Here is an 866-nt window from a genome sequence, read left to right as displayed (position 1 = left end):
AGGCGGAGTCTGCTCTGTCGCCCAGGCTGGAGTGGAGTGGCGTGATCTCGGCTCACTGTAATCTCTGCCTCCCGGGTTCAAGCGATTCTCCTGCCTGAGCTTCCCGAGTAGCTGGGATTACAGGTATAAGCCACCACACACTCCGTTAATTTTTGTGTTTTTAGGAGAGAAGGGGTTTTGCCATATTGGCCAGACTGGTCTCTTAACTCCTGAGCTCAGGTGACCCACCCATCTCAGCCTCCCAAAGTGCTGGGATTACAGGCCTGAGCCACCGCACCTGGCCTTACTTAAAAAAAAAAAAAAAATTTTTTTTTTTATCTGAGACAGAGTCTCACTTCCTCCCCCAGGCTGAAGTGCAGTGGTGCAGTCTCGGCTCACTGCAACCTCCACTTCCGGGTTCAAGTGATTCTTATGCCTCAGCCACCCGAGTAGCTGGGATTACAGGCCTGCACCACCACACCCAGCTAACTTTTGTATTTTTAGTAGACATGTGGTTTCACCATGTTAGCCGGGCTGGTCTCGAACTCCTGACCTCAAGTGATCTGCCTGCCTCAGCCTCCCAAAGTGCTAGGATTACAAGTGTGAGCCACTTCACCAAGCCTAAGAAGATAGTTTCAAGGTGAAACTGGCAGCTTTCCGACATCTTGCATGCACATTAGAAGTTGAAATAGTTCAAATGACTCAAACTCATGTATTTTACTGCAAACCCTAGAACTCTGCCTATCACTGCCAAGTAGACATGTAGTAAAAAGTCAACAACCCATGTGAGATCCTGATGGACCTGAGAAGCTCTAATTCTAGTATCTACAACATGTCTCACATACATATTAATACAATCTCCCTCCTAACCTGAAAGCTTTTTTTTT

Source organism: Mandrillus leucophaeus, unplaced genomic scaffold (genome assembly GCF_000951045.1).
Source record: "Mandrillus leucophaeus isolate KB7577 unplaced genomic scaffold, Mleu.le_1.0 Scaffold60, whole genome shotgun sequence".
Classification (NCBI taxonomy): domain Eukaryota; kingdom Metazoa; phylum Chordata; class Mammalia; order Primates; family Cercopithecidae; genus Mandrillus; species Mandrillus leucophaeus.
The sequence above is the reverse complement of the archived record's forward strand: the minus strand, read 5'-3'. Positions refer to the sequence as shown.